General features: G+C 43.6%; 1 protein-coding gene across 1 annotated transcript in view; it reads right to left on the bottom strand.

Annotated features, from left to right (window-relative positions):
* Positions 1–3,886: 3,886 nt before the first annotated feature.
* The window catches only part of AMER2 (APC membrane recruitment protein 2), a 30,386-nt gene continuing 15,392 nt past the window's right edge, over positions 3,887–18,880 (bottom strand). Inside the window, exon 2 of the mRNA XM_072326493.1 lies at positions 3,887–6,390. The gene's annotated coding sequence lies outside the window, so the exon portion shown is untranslated. The remainder of the gene's footprint in view (positions 6,391–18,880) is intronic.

Genomic DNA, 18,880 nt, shown 5'->3' with positions numbered 1-18,880 from the left:
TGTGAGAGTTGCACTGCAGGCAATGTCACTTCCATGTTCATTTTTCAGTTATGACTTGGAATTTTAGAGGAGGTGACACATGACTGAGGAGTTTATGCAAGCTTAAGACAACTTCTAGATGTCATCTTTCCTAGGCCTTTCCCATAGTATTGTTCATAGGTGTTCAAAACAAAGGGAGGATGTGATATTTTCTTAAATATATCCCCTAGATACTTCTAGATTCTGGTTTTGGTTTTGTTGTCTAACACAAAATTTGAAGCCAGATGAGGGCTACAGATGAAGGAGAACATTACTGTTCAGAACTCTTAAATATAAAAATGAACGAATGCCCTGAAAAGATGGAGAAAAAAAATCATTTCATTTTAAGCAATTACAACTAAGGCAGGAGCTGCTGGAGCAGTCTCACTAATAAATTGACATTCAGGTCACCTCCGTAACTGGCTTACAATTAGGCCATGTGAAAACTGGCTTCTTGTCAGCCTTTGCTATTGATTCAAGGCATTGCCTGTAATATCAAATCATTTTTCAGTTCCAGGCAAAGTGAAAACATCATGTTTTTAAAAACACATAGTTTTATTAATGTAAGATAATAATAGTAATAGTGACTAACACTATCAACAATAATAAAATCTATTTGTGCTATTGGAAAGTAACTCTACTGGCTTACACTGAGATCCATCTAGCTTACAGGAACTAGTGCTTAAATAAGAGTGTAAAAGCAGGACATGCAGTGTACCTTCCAAATTTCAGCAGTCCAGAGGAGCTCCTCATCAAGAAGGTGCAGAAGTAATTATTTCTATGTAATAATTCTTAGAGTTCTATAGACTCATGAAGTGAGCTCATTGCTTGGCATCCAAAATACTCTATGGCATAAGTTAAGTTCTACCATTTGGCTGAGTACTAAATGAAAAAAAATCATCCCTTTACCTGTTAGCAATTGAACAGCTTCGAGTATAACGAGTTCATTGTGTAGCTATAATTGCACTGTTAGGAGAAATGGTGAATATCTCTCCCTGCTTCATGTCATATAGACTTTGATTAGCAAGATGATATTACCCTCCCTCCCCAAGTGGTCTGTTTTCTAGTTGAAGGCACTTGGATCATTTACTCATTCCTAACACAGGTTCCATTTCTTTGATCTTGCCTGCATCCCTACTTTGATTCTCCCATATTTTTCCTGTGACATCATCTTGAAGAGCCTACAGTGTTCAAGGTATGGTTGTGCTATGGAAATGGAACAGTGCCTTTTCTGTTGTTTTCTATTCCTTTCCAAAGAATCTCTAATTTTTAGCTAAGTTTAAATAGCTTCTCTGCTTTTCTGTAAAGGAGAAAATCTGTGTTTTGAGAGTCTCCAAGAACTCTGCTATGATGAACACTGTCACAAATAATACATTACAATTATACCATCTTGATGGATGATGGGATGTTGCTCTGTCTGAACTAATGATTAGAAGAGCTGCATTTCCTGTTTTAATGAGCCACAATGATGTACACAGATTTGACAGCTCATTCCTGATAGGGAGCCTGACCCCTGATGAAAGGCTTCCATGCCTAATTTTAGAAGAGAGAGACGTCATTTACGTGGGTGTTTTCTTGCTCTGCAGGCAGCCAATTATCGCGTATCATATCTCATGCAGCTGCTATTTTGCACATATGAGCCCAGGCAGGTGTCACATCCTATTTTCACAACCAACCAATCAAGACAAACATGGAAAAATTGGTATTCCGGGCCTTGCATGTTGAGCCTGCATTACCACCAATTACAATACTCTCCCCGTGTTATGGAGAAGCCATTCTCAGTAACAAGCATGTAGCTAATGTGCCACGGAGCACCAAGACAAGCACTGCATTTTCAAATTCTTGACACTTCCAAGTTTTAGCTGTACATGGAGAAATGAGTTTCATTTCCAAGTGTTGAATGTAGAAGTGAACTGATATTAATAGCCTAAGCTATTCTTAGAGCTAGAAATGTACCCATTCCAATTTCTGGTGTAGGATATCTCAACCTGTAACGATGGCATTGTAATCTAGAGCCGTGTACCAGTTGCAGATACCTCCTTAAGTCTTTGATTATGTGTTACCTTCAGCTCTCCAGCTTTAACTGATGGTTTTAATGTTCTCATGTGTACAATGCCAATAAATAAAGTTGCCTTAATAGCATCTCTCACTACTAAAGATATTTTCCTCAAAATCTGTAGAAATAAAGAACTGGAGGGCCACTAAAATGGCTGGAAGGCTGGAGGTCCTCACATGTGAAGGCAGACTGAAAGAACTGGGGTTGTTCAGCCTGGAGAAAGAGAAAGCTCTAGGGAGACCCTATAGTGGCCTTCTAGTAGCTACATGGGGCTAGAGGAAAGATGGGGAGGGACAATTTATCAGGCAGTGTATTGACAGGACAAGGGCTTTAAACTAAAAGAGGATAGATTTAGATTAGACATTAGGAGGATATTCTTTACTCAGACAGGGGTGAGGCAGTAGAATATATTACCCAAAGAAGCTGTGGATGGCCCATCTCTAAAAGTGTTCAAGGCCAGGCTGGATGGGGATTTGGGCAGCCTGATTTACTGGGAGCTGTCCCTGCCTATGGAAAGGTGTTGGAACTCAGTGAAATTTAAGGTACTTTTCAGCACAAATCATTCCAGGTATTTATGATTACTGACACACTGCAATACTGTGAAAACTGACAAGATCCTGAGAGTCCTCTCTTTTCCATGGACAGTAGTTTGTATGCCCCAAACCTCAACTTCTTTTATCAGACTTCCTATCCAGCTCACTGAAGGCTATTCTAGATCAGTACTTGTGCAACCCTTAGAGCTCTGATCAGCCCTTGCTGATGCAGGGTCCCAGTTTACAGGGGAGCTGGATTATATAGAGCTAATAGATGGAACACACAAACGTTGAAAAGCCAATTTGTTCATGAACTTGATCTTTTGATTGTCCCTTGTGCATATCAATATGAATAAGGGTGGTTTAAGTTTTGTTATACATCCCGGCTTGTACTGATTAAAGATCTCTGGAAGGCACTGGGCTTCATTTATTATATGGGAACATCTGCCGTGCCTCAGATGGAGCAGCTACATCATTTTTTACTTTGAACCACAATGAAAGTATAACCACAGATAGTGAAGAAAAGCGCATTATGTGAGGACGCATGAGAAAAGCCCGCGGGTATATTTCATTAGTGTCATGAATGTCTGAGTGGTTTTCCCAGACAAAATTCTAAATCAAAGATTTTGCAGGCATTCTTACAAGTAATCTTCATGTATTCTGATTTGATCAGGAAATGAAAGTTGGCATGTGGATGGATTTTTAGGCATTATTAAGATAGCATCAGTATACAAAGGTTCTGTTTCATTTCTTAACAGAGTGTATTTCTCCTGTGTAGGGATTTTGCCAAGTAGCACCAATGATTCCCATGGCAAAATTAGATTGAAAAGGAGAGAGATTAGTTTATTGTCTGGCCCCACTAGCTGAGTGGAATAAAGCAGTCATTAGTCCATCTGTTATTACCGATAACAATCAAATATCATATAAAAGCTCTCTCTACTGACAAAATCTGATTTGAAGCTTGTTTTTAAATACAGCAAAACAAGGAATATCATTAAATCCTCCTTGTGGTCATGTGCAGAACTAATGTAACATCATCCTTTATCTGAGGGGGTTGAGAGACTGAATGATATTAGTAGAGCTGTCTACTCTGATTTCATAAAATCACCTCTCCCCAACTACATATATATGTGCATTCATTACATTTAGATGCTTTTATTTTATGGAAGTCTGCATTAGAGGTTTACAATACACAGGTTTTATATATCAGAACCCAGGGTGAAAATCTCCGTATCTCTGACCTAACTTGTCTTTTTTATTACATTTTTTTCTTTTCTTAAAAAATACTCATTCTGAGCATCTGGAAAAGCAACTGGAAATTCAGATGTTTCTTGAGACTTAGGATGGCACCACATTCAAGCTGCCTTTTCTCTCTCTTGTATGGTCGATAGGCTGTTCAGAGCTCATTGCTCCCAACAGAGGTTCACGCTCTGTGGGTACACTGCAGTGACACTCGAATGCTTGAGAAACTCTGGCTGCAAAAAAGCTTCTTGTTCTTCTACAGTAGCAATAAAAAGAGACATCACGGTGCAAGACATCTCCAGCAAAGTGAAGAGGTGAAGTTCATGGCTGAGGGGATAACAGTGTCATCTATAGACATATAGCACTGATGTTATACCTTAGACACAGACTGTCAAACCAGCATCTGGTTTGCATTGCACAGGAGCATTTCCAGGGCTGTCCCCTTGTAGTGCTGGAAAAGAGCTGGTAATAGAATTGCTTTGAATTTCCCTGAAGCAGGGATGAAATTCTATGACATTTGTGAGTACACAGTTGTGTGACACCACAGGTTAGGTCAGACCTTGCAGAAGGGCAGAGATGGCATGCCGACATTCAGAAGGCGTAATGGCAGTCATGTGAGATAGTAAACCTTGAGAATATGGTCTATTAAATACATTATGTTATTATTCCAGAAGAAGATGCAAATTTGGTGACAATATACCTCTTCTTTTTGCTTTTCTTTCTGAGATAAAGCCTCAATCGAACACACTTTGTATTCTGACAGCCTGCTAAGGAATGGGTGAATGTGACAGACTCACAGATCTTCAAGGTGCAGCGAAAACGTTGAACACTCACTCAGCTGATGGAAATTCCTCCTGCAGATACTCACTGCTTTTTCTGAGTTTAGAATGTGGTCTTCAGCAGAGAACTGCTTGCAGTAAGAATGGGTGTCTTGATTGAAAAGAAATGGTCCTTGAAATTCAGGAAATGTTCACCATATTGGATAATTATATATACATATGGACATTTACAGAACCGTGTTATTATTTCTTATGGATGAAATGGAACACTTTTCCCAGAGGATAAAAGAGCAGTGATTTTTCTATCAGTGTGCTTGCATATAAGATATGCTCTGCTCTTGATACATGCCTTCCATTTAGATGAAAGGCAGTGATGCATTCATGTTGCCTGGAAGGATGCCTGTCATATTTGATGTGACTGTTAAAAGTGACACCTTTTAATAAACCTGCCTCTTCTGGAACAAAAGCACATTTTTAACAAAACAGCCTATGGACAAAGAGAGCCTAACTGTGCTTTACTGCTGCCATCTTCTGACATTGAGGTTATATTGCAGGTTTTTAAAAGAATGAAATCATCCCGGAGTATTTTTATCCTAATATTCTTTTCAGTAAATGTCATTACGTCGGTGATAAAACAAAGCAGAATTATATAGATGTGCCTTTGACTTGCACATATATTTAGAGAAGGGAACCATGCTGTATGAAGCATACATAAATGCTCCAGAAACTACAAGATGGGATGAAGGGTACCTGACCTTCATTCTGAACCTGGTTGGTTACATATCCTACAAAGGAACACAAAAGTACGAAGAGGATCTAAGTCCTCATTTATTCTTCTATTACTATCAGCTGTGTGTGACTCAGACACCAAGATATGGGATGATAAAAACTTAAATACAGTTGGTGTGAACTTCATATGAATAGGTGTTGCATGGATATATCCTTCACAATTAGGCACTGAAGTGATAACAGATGACAGCCTTCACAGCATCAATTTCCTGGATGCTAATCAGACATTTGGATTCTTGGTAGCTTGTCTATAATAAATTGTAAGGTGAGGAATTTAGCAAAATATCTGGGCCAGAGGCTACGGGATGTGCTGTGAACTGCTAGATTTGGGTCTTGACCAACTCTTACCTTAGAATACTCACATTCCTCTATTCCAGTGATGCTTGACTTGCAGCTACTTCATATTCATCCTCCTTACAGCAAGATCAATTAATGCAAGGTTCAGTGCAGGTGGTACTAACACTTTTCCTTTGAATTAATTGTGTTGGAGCCTTGGAAGGAAGAGTAGCACGGAATTAATCTGTGCTTCTCTGCAAAGCTAAGCCCAAGGCATGTTCAACCTTAGCTGTGACAAAAACCTGTAGAGTAGCTGATCTAGTAATGTTTGCCTTTGTAAAAACTGTGTGGAGGTAAGTGGGGATGGTTTAATTTCCACATTTATAATAATTCCAACTTTCGAACACAGTTATTTCAGCCTTAGCAATGAGACAGCTATGAGCAGTCTGGTTTCTAGCAAATGGTGCGGAGAGATGCTTCATCTGCACACCTGGTTACAGCAAGCTCTGATTCTGTGCCACTTGTCACATCCATCAGCCAGCCTATTTTTGTTTCTATTCTGACACCTCTGCTCCAGTGTTTTCTTTATGGATTTCTTTTATTTCCTATTACTTTTACCATGTGTTCCATTCTTTTCTTTTGCCTTTCTTCTCCGGTGTACCAAACACTTGCTCTTCCTTATGTTCCGATTCAAAATCTGTATAAAAAGAAAAGGGGACATTGTAGATAAGAAATCCTTACACACCTGATTATTCCCCACCTTTCATACGTCACATTGTAGACTGAATGGAGAAAATAATCCCTTATGGATTGGTACAGCCATTTTCAGACACCGACCCCATTTGGATATAATGGATTTAGAGTTTAAAATATGGTTAATTTCAGTGTAAGGAACCGGGCTGAGATTTTGCAGAATGATGACTTAGTTTCACTGGAGACTCCTCTTAATTAATTCCTTTGTTTATCAGAAATCAGTTTCTACCTTCGTTTCTTTCCATACCAGTACAATCTCTTGCAAGTAATAATCCCACATGATTTACTGGTTCACTGGAGTGATGCCAGCTTTGTTGTAATCCCAGCTGCTGTTTTATCCTCGGGGTATTTCAGTTCCTAGTAAAGTGCACAGCACGGCCTCCAAAATCACGTGAGCTCAGAGTTTAATGTTTTTATTCACCCCCTTTGTTTTTTCCCTCACAGCAGAGCTCGGCTGGTTCTCAAACTTGACCAGTTTGATTACATTTAAACTACATTTAGACAGATGCATCCCCTGGGTAAAACTTCTTCCCTGATTAGTCTGGATGGGAAGCATCTGTTTTCCTCCTGGTAATAAGCATTCTTAAAATCAAAGCACAAAGACAGGCATTGGCCATGTCACACGTCACATACTGAAGACCATAGAGAGAGTCTTCAGAAGCGGAACTTTAATTTGGGCAGACTGACCCACAGACATTAGCACAAGAAAGTGAGAAAAAGCCCCAGAGCATCATAGCTCAAACCAGAGCGATCTCAGGCTGTAGCAATGCTTTTGTCATTTAGTGATTGGGAATGTATGTTCCAGTGTGTTCCACCTTGGGAAGAATGAGCTGGTTTCTCCTGGAGTGAAGTTATACATATGCTATGCAAAATGGAGTCTCGTGGGGCTGTGGAGATATACCCTGAACCTACTCAAGTCAATGAAGAGAGCACAGGACTAAAAATGCTTCTTTTTTTGATAACAACCTGTCCTTTCAAAGGCTCTTTTCATGTTTACCTCTGGAACCACGGCCAGTTTTCTCTCTTGCAGTGGTGCTGTAACACACACAATTGGCTCATTCTTCCTCAAGTTCTCCTCTTGTGCATATCCTCTCCCAGACCAGATGGGCCAGTTACCCCAATCTGTCTGGGTGGTTGATATGCCAGTGTGCTGCAAGCTGGTCCATGGGGCCGTGTGGGAGAAGAAATGGCCATGAACCTCTAAATGTGCTTCTTGTGTGGCAAGCAGTCATTAGAAAAAAACAATGTATTGATGTCCTAGTGACGTCCTAAGGACATGACCCAAGGGGGCCTCAAGTCAGGAGAGAGATTCTGGGGAGGCCAGGGCTGTGTTTCCCTGCCACCAAGAAAAAACTCAAAGACTTATAAATAATGTCTGGTGATCTGCTGGGTAGACTGGAAACCAAATCCCTTGCTGGGTCTTGTATCCAGGAAACTGTGAGCTGCACTGCAATGGGGATCTGCCAGGGAAGATGGTTTCAAGGGCTAATGGTTTCCAGGAGGGTTGGCCGTCAGAAGAAACCTCCTGTGTGAAATTTTACCTGTTTCACATTGTCCTTAATTGCTAAGTGTATTTTGTTGCTGTTACCTAATTTGTGCAGATCCACACTTTCATCTCTGCAGGAAAGCAGTGAGTTGCTGGCACATACTTGGTACCCAACTCAGCCTGTGACTGCTTCTCTCCTCCTCATAACATGAGGTTGCACAGCTCTGGGATATGCCTACTGGCTCTTCTCTGGAAAAAGAATACATGTTTGTTTCTTGCTGGAGGAGTCTGAATGCAGCAACAACTGCTATAAAAAGATGATGAGAAGCAAAAACAGTTTTGCTCAACTTATGAGTGAACGCATCCTTTGTCTTCATCCAAATTGCATTTTATGGAATATTTCTGTGAGCTCCATAATAGCTGCATTAAGGTGGGTCAGCATGTGTAGCTACTGGGCATCTCTACACATCTTTGCATAAGATCCCTACCTGAATGAAAAAATCCAATAGAAACAAAAAGAAAACAGCAACACCAAGTTCTGAGGAACAGGGAGAGTTACCACTGTGCATATACTGTGAGCATTTCATTAAACACCTGCTACAAGTAGGCCAGAACCAGATGTTGCTGTGATAGTGATGGGAGATGTCAGCTTCCCAGTCCATCTGGACCAGCTACCACAGATCACTGCAGATTGTAAGTAAACTAAAACTATTTAAGAGAGAAATGTAATAAACCACAGCCACGTGAGAAACTGATTGGGGAGTCACACCTATGAACAGAATTCTGCTGGAGACTGCTGGTACCACCAGGAGCTGGTGGCTGAGGGATTGATACAGCACAGCTACACCAGTGCAGGAGGGCTGGGTTCCTTCTGCAGCGTACTGGCCTCTCTGAAGTGACTCCTGATGGATGAGGTTTCCAGGATGGATGTGGCTTTGAGTAACCTGGTCTGCTGGGAGGCATCCCTGCCTACAGCAGGGTGGTGAGAGTTAAATGATCTTAGAGGTCCCTTCCAACCCAAACCATTCTATGCCTCTATGTGCCAGATGTAATCATCTCTCATCCCAAACCTCCATCACCCACTTTAAGCTGTTCAGTTTATCTTCTGCACACACCCAGGATTCCTGCAGGCTGAGCAGGTTCTGCCCCTGTTAAAGTCCTTAAGGTGCAGAAACTGGCCAGACCCACCATGTGCTCAGGGCACAGGAGTACACCGCATGATTTGGGATGCTCCCATTAATATAGTACTGCTTCAGATGAAGCCCTGAGATGAGATAAGCACCTGTAACCCCATTTACAGACATTCATCTCCTCACAGAAACAAGTGCCATGGAAGAGAAATAGACGTGCATTGCATGACTCACGAACAGAATCACATTAATTTAATCAGATGCTAAGAAGCCAGAAATTGTGCAAAGTGATTGCCTGTGTATTTCCTAGCAGCACACAGAGTCTATGCTCCCTGGCCCTTAAGGCTGCACAGATCTCAGGCCAGTGGACAGATGGATTATGCAGATGAGAACAAATCCTATGCTGTGTAGCTGCAGGAAGATGCAGGCACAATTTACCCTGGAGCTGATGGAATTAATAGAGCAATGACAACCATCATGGGAAGTGCACCAAGCATGGTTTCGAGCTGAGAGAATACAAATTGTATCGGGAAAAAAGCGTAAGGCTGCAGGCTTTTAATCTATCTTATGGATAACAGCCCCAGAGCTTGAAATTAATGTTGATTGCTTCAAATCAGCTACCTGTTTATGGGACTAAAATATTGCTCGGACACTGAGTACTTGATGACTTGTGGAAATCCATGTTTGGGTAAATGCTTTAAGGGAGAACGAACAAGCAGAGCATGACTATCTTCTGAAATGCTCTTTGAGTCTGTTGCCCTGGATCAGGAGCTAGGCCAGAAGTGGCAGCAGTGCTTATTCATAAGGAAACGGGGATGTGTATCACATCCTGGGAGAATGAATGTTTGTATATAACCTTTGACATATGGGGACATTAGTGCTTTTATTTTATGGATAAAGATAAGACATACTAGATGTATCACACAATGTTAAAAGCTCTGTGATGAGGATAAACCTCATCTTTGGGGTGGAAATCACTTTCCTCTGTTTCAAGGGAAAGGCTCTGGCAAAAGGCTGATGTACAGAGGGCGGGTGGCATCACATCTGGCATCACTCCCTTCTGAGGAGGACCTGGGGTGAGCTATGGGAGGGGCAGCAGAGAGAGCACATTGTAGGATATCAGTATTTAGCAAGACCCTGTAGGTTTAGAGACAAGAGTTGGGAAGAATAATAAAACATCAGTGTCCCAGAACTACTGCAAGTATGGATGATGCTGCAACACACCCAACACAAACACCTCATGTTAAATTAAGCTGTCCTGGTTTGAGCCCTGATCATCATTCCCAGCCTCCCTTGTGAATAGAGATTGCCTCGTGCTTAATGACAGTCACTGCAGAAAATGGGATATGCATGTGTTTACAGCCAGGATGTTAATTATGGTACTAAAGTCGATCCCTTTGCCTACCCAGACCTCCTCTCCTGACATCACCAATTCTGTCAGAATGACTGACAAGAAGTGAGTCTTGTAGTGTGGGAGAAATAGGGCAAATCTGCAGCATCTGTAGCAAGAGGGAAGCCTTTTCCCATGGCTTTTTAAAGATCTTTTAAAGACTGAAATAATGGACATAAATGTGCAGAAGAGGGAATGAAAACTAGGGAAGTGCTGCAGGCACTCAAGGTGCACATGAGTGAGGGGAGGAAGCTTAAGAGAAAAGCTAAGTGGGAAGGAAAAAGAAAGCAAGTGTTTCTGGAGGTTAGTGTTCATGAACAGCAACTGCTGCTACCATGGACAATGCTTCACAAATCCAGGAAGTTTATAGGATTCGGGTCTACTTCTTCAGAGTTTCAACTATGTTATAAGTAACACCACCACCTAATCTGTCCATTGACGTTCCTCATGCCCCTGCAGCAGTCCCAGCTGAAGGAAAAGCAGCCTCTGAGCTGGGCTTCGTCAGCCTGTCTTTATTTGTATGCTTTGAAGAGACTCCAAATCAGGTCAGGATTAGCAGCAGTTGCCGCAGTTTCAAAAACTTCTCTCTGTTAGCTGTGACCTGGCAAGGAACATAAATGAAACTGACTTGTTCTCATGCTTGTACTTATATTTCTGTATGAAAAGACATCAGAGATCAGAGAACTGGGAGAGATTTTTCTTATAGATCTAAAAAAAACCACAACATATAAAATATCAACTTTATTTTTGCCAAGCAACTTGCAGTATACCTCGGGCAGGGTTTTTCCAACTCTTAGCTAAGATGGCAGATTTATCCAAGCATTTACCAAGAGTATATTCTCTTCTACATATTTTAAACATTTCAATAAAACAGAACAAGATAATGATATCCCGGAAGGACTTTAATAGCCTTAATGAAAAGTCATTACTCCTTTCAGAGATGTAGTTTTCATATATATCTGTATTACTTCAGTTACCCAGCAAGTCCATCACGACAGCCCCTTGGGGTTATTATAAAATGAAAGCCAGAGAATATTACTGGATAAAGAGGGAAAAGCCTTTCAGGCATGCACTGCGCAACGTAAACAACAAAGCAAAGGTAATTCTCTTTTTCTCTCAACAGGACACCCTTAGATGGAGCTCTAAACATTTACCAGGAAAGAGATACAGGGGGAAAAAAGGGTCAGTGGCTGAGAAGAGGAGGAAGAAGAGGGTAACTCCCATTATGGTCTGTGTTTGAGACCTTATTGTCTTCCCTTCCACCCAGGGATGGCACAGATAGTCTTGTAGCAGGTTGCAGCGATGGATAAAGCAAGATGTGGCCACACCGATGCAGCACTGAGGTTACTCCAAGTGAAATTCAACAGGATGTTGATCTTCTTGACAACAGTGAGGAAAGATGAATATTAAATGAAACATTCGTTATAAAACTCCCAAAGCAAAAAAAAGTGTTCTATACGTCCATGGGGAATGTGATCAGAGCGTGACAGCTGAAAGGACCACTGAACAAAAGACATGCTGTAAAATGCTGTGTAGCAATTGCCTAACAAAAGCTCACATGCAGGAGGCACAAAAGAAGAAAATTAGGAGGAAATCATACATTTCAGTGTAAAATCTCTATTCATGCAGCTTAACTCCAAGAATGGTCTGAAAACATTAAGTCAATGCACGCATCCTGGTGGATCCCTCTTCCATGGCTTCCTTTCACCTCCTGTGCTAGGAGTCAGCGGGCCAGATCCTGCCCATGGCCAAAGGGCTGGGTTACATCACTGAAATACTGGGATAATATCTGTAGCTCCTTTGTAATGGAAATGGCCAAGTGACTGTTATTTCCCCACTGATTTTTTGTTTGTTTGTTTGTTTTTCAGTCATTTCTGCAGCCCTCAAGTTCAGAAAGGGCAGCCTGTCCATACTGGGCTCCTTAGTGCCCCAAAGTCAAGAGACCCCAACCTGATGTGCAGAAGAGAAATCTCAGATAAGTGCAGTGCTGTTCAGAAGCCTACATAGATAACAGCAAAAAACAACTGACAAGGTGGTCCGGGAAATGGATGGATGAAAATGAGTTGAGAGAAGGACCTGTTACAGTATAGATGTATAGACTGGGTAAATCCTGTGCCAAGGAGGGGTGGTGTTGATAGTATGCTGTTGCTCTGCATGACATTTGATTTGATAACGCTACTAATTTGAGGAGGCTCTCCCTGCTGGGTGACTTACTGGCAAAAGAGAGGTAAAATAGTCGTATTTCTGCAACCCCAGCATCTTCCCCTTCCGTGCTCCACCTCCTGTCACTGCACAGCAGGGTGGGGACAAACTGTTCCATCCACTCCCAGCCATGAGTCCCACTGGTCTGCAGAGACATCTGAGAGCACCATGAGTCATTCCAGGTCGTGCCTCGACAACAGCTGGGAGATAACGGGAATGGCATTCACTCACCAAAAATAAAATAAAATTAAAAAGGAAAGATTCAACCTGGAAGACTTTATTTCCACATTCAGAAGTTCATTTCCCCTATTGAAAATTCTGTTACAAACTTACCAAGGGAGTTATGTGCGCATCCCTTGGAGCTGCAGCATAAAGGCGCCGTGTCAGAGTGCAGGATGAGAGCAGCAGCAGGAGAAAGAAGCAGCAGCACATCAGAGCATGCACCAGTGAGCCGACCAGCTTTGCGAGGCTGGAAGGCAGCAGCTTGCAGACAGTAGTCTGTCCGTCTGCTTCTGCTGTCTGTCCCTCCTACTGTGCCAGCTGCCAAGGGCCAGCTCCTGGTGTTCAGCTCCTGACTTGCCTGGCTTTGAGGAGGAAGGAAACGCTGCCAAAACCATCCCCATCCCTCCTCTCCTGGGGCTGCAGGCACACCAGCCATGAGTCTAACCAGTGTTACCTTGTTGGGTTGGGATTTTCCTCTCCTCTTGGCATGTGAGAGATGAGGAGGCTTTCATCTTTTTCTTCCTCCAAACAGAGGCAGCAGTAGGAGCAGAACAGCTCCAAGCATCAGCAGGTGCTGCTGGCAATAGCCTAAAAGATGGGTGCACAGGTAGGCACACAGGTGTAGGACAAACCAGAGCTATGTCAGTGTGCTCTGGTGAGGCAAGCGGTGTGAAGTTCAAAGGAAATACGCATTTTTACATGATTGTACCAGCTGATCCAGGGTGTGTTGGCCTTTTCCCAGATGGTAGTTTCAGGGTCTCCCATGGTGTTGAGGAGAACTGAGATCTGTGGTAGAAATAACTGTAGTGTCTCAAAACTGGGGTTTGTATTACAGGTGATGGTTCAATAAGCTGGAGAGAAAGAACCAGACCAAGTTCTGCTGCCTTGGCTGGCTGCTGGCAGCTGCTTTGATTCATGCGCACTGGGAATTGCTCAAATAGAGCGCTTCAGATGCTAGCTGGTACAACGAAATCCTTGACTTTGGCTCCTTCCATCAGCCATAGCTGAAAAGGGAAAGAAAAGTTATAGAAAGGCCCAACAATGATGTACATGGCTAAAATGTATTGAAAGCCATCCCCCCAGCTGGCCAAGTAATGTTTTGTCCTGCAGTCCTAGCGATACCAAATGTTGATGACAGAAGCACTCATCCAGAAAGAGGGTTACATGGAGAAGTATGGCAATGTAGAACACAACGTACAGTTGACTTCAGTATAATTGAAAAGAGCTGTACAAGAAACGTTCCCAGACAGCGTGATGATTTCTCTTTAGCCCTCCCTTGCAGAACTGGTGCAGAGCTCCCAAGCACTGGGAATGGCTCACATTGTGCATATGACTGTATCTAATTCAACCCCAAACCGAATTTTCAGCGGCAGCTGAAACTGCCCAGGTTCTACCTCACTTGTGGGGCTCACACTTAGATCTGACCACCATTAACATGTTGTGTCTACACACACACTTACCCAAACCACCTGCAGGGAACAAGAGCAAAACGAGTTGGAGGAGGAGGCACTGAGCAGTGTGGAGCAGCCAGCCGCTTCCTCACGGCTCAGCTGGCGCGTGATGGTGGCACGAGCTGACAGCAGAGAGCGGTGCTGGAGATTAATTGCTTGTAATGAGCAGCACCGCAGCCCTCAGCAAAGGATAAACTGAGGACTGCCTGGGAAATGGCAATGCTTTAACCCTCTGTGGTGTCGGCCCCCTCACTGGAAGCTTTTTGGGCCCTGGAAGGGAGAGATTTTCTGAAGAGCATTGGCCTGGATTTACACTCCAGTAAAGAGCCTGGGCTTGGGCTTCTGCCACCCCTAAGAGCTGCATGAAGCAACTCTTTCTCTCCTCTTTCTTCTTTTTCCTCTATCTCTTCCACTTTTCCCCTCCCTATCTATCTATGTGTGTTTTTCATTAAAAAAAGAAGGGGAAAAAAACAACCAACAACTAAAAAGAGAAGGTCACCAAGTCAAGACAGCTATCTGAACTAGCCCTTCAGGCTTCACAGGAACACAGGGTGGCTGAGGTGGGAAAGGACACCAAGGGGCATATTTTCAGATATATCTGCACCTCCTTGATAGGGCAAAGGAAGATGGTTTCAAACTAAAAGAGGGGAGATTTAGACTGGATATAAGGAAGAAGTTTTTTACAAGGGTGGTGAGGCACTGGTACAGGTTGTCCAGAGAGGTGGTGGATGCCCCATCCCTGGAGACATTTAAAGTCAGGCTGGATGGGGCTCTGAGAAACCTGATAGAGATTCAGGAGTCTCCATTCATTGCAGAGGAGTTGGACCAGGTGGCCATTAAGGACCCCTTCCAATTCAAACAATTTTACAATTCTATCATTCTTTCTTCAGGAGGCAGAGGAACTGTTGGTATGAGTTAAACAGAAGCAATGCTTTCACCTGGGAAAATAAAACCGGGAAGAAAAAAGCCAACCACTGAGTTCCAACAACTCTGTGGAAAAACATTACAGCTTTTCATTGCTGTTTTCATTTCAGGACTGACCTAGATTTTTATGCGCTGAAAAGGTGGGGGTGTAACTGAGCTGCAGAAAAACCAAGCTGTCCCAGTCTGAGCTTAACCACCATCTGGGGGTCATTTTCCCCATTTAAAGTTACCCGCGCTGAATTTTCTAGGGAAGTGTATTTCCTGGACCCTGCTTTGTCTTTAGGGACATGGGCAGGCACCTGTTCTGAGAGCAGAGCACAGGAGGATGATGAGAGGAGCCAGGATGGGAGGGGGCCAGGCATGGCAGCTGGCTCTGGGCAGATGTCCGTCACACAGACTGGTGACATCAGAGCCTCAAATTAGGGCACTGGGTCACAAACCACAAAGGAGAGATCAATTCATTTTGCAGCATGTGGGGGGAAAAAATATCTTGAGGCTTGTTGGTGTTTGTTTGGACATCTTCAGTCTTCTGCCTGATCCAAGACACGAGGCTAAGAAATGCTTTTCTAGAAACCTTGAGCTGCAGCCATCCTAGACTGCTTTGACTAATTCAACAGTGTTTGCATAAATCTTCCTCAAGGATATCTGTTTGGGATAACAGACTCAGGATTGCTAATGTTCTTCTGCAAACAAGAGAGGATGCTTTTCCTCAGCTGATTGGCTTTATACTCAGAGACCACAGGTCATGCAATGACAGGAACTTTAGCTGTTAACTGAGAGTTTTCCTGAGAAAACTAAACTAAAAAATACTCAATGTCAGAACTATCATTGTTCAAATAGTTTAAATAACACTTAAATAATGAACTGTATAAAATATATGGGCTTTTGCTTATTTTGCAGCATTTTTTAAATATATAGAACAACTATGTTTATACATAGATAAGAGATAATATTTCAATCAATTTCAGTGCTCCTGTGTCACAGTAATTCAACTCCAAGGTGTAATATCTGTTTCTATAAAGTAATAGGAAGGATTTAAAAGATTTTAGAAGATCCTTTACTCAAAGCAGATTATTTATAAAAAGAACCTGCTAAAATTGTTAAACGCTTTCCTTAGCAATAAAAGCCATACATCTGACCAGAGCAGCTTACAGGGCAAAATCTTTTTGTACAACAGACAGCTGCTCTGGAGCTTCCTAACCTCATCCTTGCTTTCAAAAGTGGCAATTAAAACAGACAATTGCATAGCACGGTTCCTTAAATAATGTATCTCATAATGCAGTCTCAAAGAGTAGCCAGGAAAACCTTACTTGCAGGGACAGCTGCGTAGCTGAGATTTGCTTGTTTTGTTTTGTTTATTTTCCCCCCCAAACGTTACTGATAAAGAATGTGCTTTTAAGAAACTGCAGGCTAATGCGGAGACAAGGGAAAATGTCCTCCTGCAGCAGCCTAGAAGTCTCTCATTAGCAAACTGCTGGAGTTCTACTATAAGGCATTAGTGCAGCTGGCACCGTTCCTGAGAATAGAATTATTCATTGCCATGGTTACCCGTGCTAGAAATATTGCCCTCCACAATCAGTGTAAACAAAGATCCTTTCACAATGGTATAAAAATTAGAGCGCTTGGAGCAGTTAAAGGAAATGATAAAATTGTACAAAAGTTGAAGTTGTGCCTTGCAAGCACTGTAGCTTTTCTAACACTGGTGGGGGGGGGGGAGGGCTGAAAGCCTGTTGCGAGGAGCTGAGCCTCTCCCAGTTGCAGTGATACAGAAAGCTCTGGGTGGGCATCAGGAGCTGAGGGCAGAGCCTGGCAGGGTGGGCAGCGCTGTGCACTGGTGTGCTTCTCACATCGCACCGGAGGGATGGTTATAGCTACAGGTGAAGGGTAGATGGGTGTATCACTTGCTGGTGGTGAAGCTCTGCCAGTGAATAACAGTGCAAGGATAATGTGCATCAGCCAACTGTGCCCTGGGGTGCCCAGGCCCAGCATGGCCACTAGGCAAGGGGTGTAGGTGCCCCCTCTGTTCTGTGCTGTTTGGCCTCACCTCCAGCACTCGTTGCAGTTTGGGTGTCACAGTTTAAGAGGGACATAATGCTATTAGAGTGTCCAAAGGAAGGCTACAAAGATGGAGAAAGATCTGGAGGGCAAGGTGCATGAAGAGCAGACCCTGTTGTGCTCAGCCCAGAGCAGAGCAGGCTGAGGGGAGGCCTGATGGCGGCTGCAGCTCCTGACAGGGAGCGGAGGGGCAGCGCTGAGCTCTGCTCTGTGTGACAGCGACAGGGCCCGAGGGAACGGCATGGAGCTGTCAGGGGAGGGCAGCTGGGGGTGAGGGAAAGGGGCTGCACCAGAGGGCGGTGGGCACGGAACAGCCTGCACAGGGCTGTGGGCACAAGCTGCTGGAGTTCAGGGAGCGTTTTTACACCGCTCTCAGACAACAGGGTATGGATTTGGAATGGTTCTGTGCGGAGTCGAGAAAAGGGCTCCTCTCCTGCAGCTGCCGTGGGACACCTGTGGGTGAATACCCAGTGATGAGGTGGGCAGGCTGTGATACAGGCAAGATCCCTTTCTGGGAGTACATAGCATGAGAAAGAAGGGTGAGCTGAGGCTTGGAGATAAATATTCCCATGGGCTATCAGCAGCATCAGCTTCACTACACCTGCTGTGATCCCCTTCAGGCCATTATGCACCAGTTTAAGGCAAAACAAGATGGCACTGCTGCTGCTTAGGAAGAAATGCATCCGTCCCTCCTGACACCCCCCAACCACCTCCAAGCACCAATCCAAACTGCATAGCCTGGCTTGTGAGCCCCCCCATCACTGTGGGGACCGTGCTGAGTCCAGACAGTCTCCAATGCCCGCACCTCTCTTCAATCTGGTTCTGGCAGTGCTGTGACCTGTGGCACTTCTGGAAAATATCTCTTTTGTTCAGGCTGAAGAAAAGAAAGTTCAGGGGGACCTCAGCAGTGTGTACAGATATCTAAAGAAGGGTTGCAAAGAGGGGTTCTACTATAGAGCCCCTATACTATAGAGGGGTTGCAAAGAGCGTGACTGTTTTCAGAGCTGCTCAGTACCAGGAGAAGAGGCAATGGGCACAAACTGGCACACAGGAGGTTCCATCTGAACACCAGCAAGCAATTCTGGTGGGTGACAGAGCAATAGCACAGGTTGCCCAGAGAGGTTGTGGAGTCTCCTCGGAGATCATTGAGTCACTCTGTGAGGTTTAATACCTGGCTTATCAGACAGATGCCAACAATGGCTGCTTTCTGACTGCGTAGTGGGAGAAATGAATGACTACTGCTGCTGTCCTAAGTCAAAAAGTGGAAGTGAGGGAGGAAGTAAAAGTATCCTTCTGTGACTGGCATTACTTCCTAGTCTGGTGTTTCTTCAGCTGGTTTCATAAAAGTAGAGAGCCTGCAGCAATAGGCAAGTCAAAGCCATGCAGGACCAGGCAGAAATGCCATCTGGTGTCAAGAGCATCTGTAGCTCTGACAGATGTATCAAGGGGCTTAAGGCATGCTAGCAACATCTTCTCACTTCAACTGAGGAAGAACTGGAACACCCCTCTAACACTTCTCAGTGATGCTGCCAGTTTCCCTCAATACCCTTTTTTTCCCACTTCCCTCCAGCTCT

Source organism: Excalfactoria chinensis, chromosome 1, assembly GCF_039878825.1.
Source record: "Excalfactoria chinensis isolate bCotChi1 chromosome 1, bCotChi1.hap2, whole genome shotgun sequence".
NCBI lineage: Eukaryota > Metazoa > Chordata > Aves > Galliformes > Phasianidae > Excalfactoria > Excalfactoria chinensis.
The sequence above is the reverse complement of the archived record's forward strand: the minus strand, read 5'-3'. Positions and strand labels throughout refer to the sequence as shown.